Genomic DNA, 1295 nt, shown 5'->3' with positions numbered 1-1295 from the left:
TATGGGGCTGAGACCCCACAGAGCTCGGTGCACACGTGGTTATTATGGGGCTGAGACCCCACAGAGCTCGGTGCACGTGTGTCCCCTTACCGTAGTGTGGGATGATGGCCCAGGCCATGGCGGAGGCGTAGATGCCGCCGATCATCCAGAACATGCAGAGCCAGCTCAGGTGCTCACCGCGTTTCTCCTGCGCCAGGAACTCGGAGAAGTAGGAGAAGACGATGGGGATGGAACCGCCGATGCTGGGGGCGCAAAGAGAGGGGCATCAGGGAGAGAAAGAGGGGGACATCAGCACACCGTCCCGCGGGTGCCCTTACCCCACGCCCGAGAGCAGCCTGCAGAAGAGGAAGGTGCCGTAGCCCTGGACGAAGGAGGAGAAGAAGGCGAAGACGCTGTTGACGGAGAGGGAGATGAGGAGGCACTGCCTTCGGCCCAGGCGGTCGGCCAGCCCGCCCCACAGGAACGCGCCCACCATCATGCCCAGGTACACGATGAGCCCTGGGGGGGGACAGCGGCGTCAGCCCTGGGTACCAGGGACCCACATCGGTGATGCTATGGGGGATGAGGGGCTGAGGGGTCCCCCAGTACCATACTGGTGATGCTATGGGGGATGAGGGGCTGAGGGGTCCCCCAGTACCATACTGGTGATGCTATGGGGGATGAGGGGCTGAGGGGTCCCCCAGTACCATACTGGTGATGCTATGGGGGATGGGGGGCTGAGGGGTCCCCCAGTATCACGTACGTGATTCTTTGTGTGATATGGGGTGGAGGGATCCCCCAGTACAACACATGTGATGCTATGGCAGATAGGGAGCTGTGGGGTCTCCCCATATCACGTCAGTGATGCTATGGTAGATGGGGAGCTGTGGGGTCTCCCCATATCGCATCAGTGATGCTATGGGGGATGGGGGGCTGAGGGGTCCCCCAGTACCACAGTGGTGATGCTATGGGGAATGGGAGGCTGAGGGGTCCCCCAGTATCACATAGGTGATGCTATGGTAGATGGGGAGCTGTGGGGTCTCCCCATATCGCATCAGTGATGCTATGGGGGATGGGGGGGTGAGGGGCCCCCAGTATCACATAGGTGATGCTATGGGGGTTGGGGAGCTGAGGGGTCCCCCAGTACCGCATAGGTGATGCTATGGGGGATGGGGAGTTGAGGGGTCCCCCAGTATCACGTACGTGATTCTTTGTGTGATATGGGGTGGAGGGATCCCGCAGTACAACACATATGATGCTACGACAGATGGGGAGCTGTGGGATCTCCCCATATCACATCAGTGATGCTATGGGGG

This window comes from Meleagris gallopavo, chromosome 27 (assembly GCF_000146605.3).
Source record: "Meleagris gallopavo isolate NT-WF06-2002-E0010 breed Aviagen turkey brand Nicholas breeding stock chromosome 27, Turkey_5.1, whole genome shotgun sequence".
Taxonomy (NCBI): Eukaryota; Metazoa; Chordata; class Aves; order Galliformes; family Phasianidae; genus Meleagris; species Meleagris gallopavo.
Note: the sequence above shows the minus strand (reverse complement) of the source record.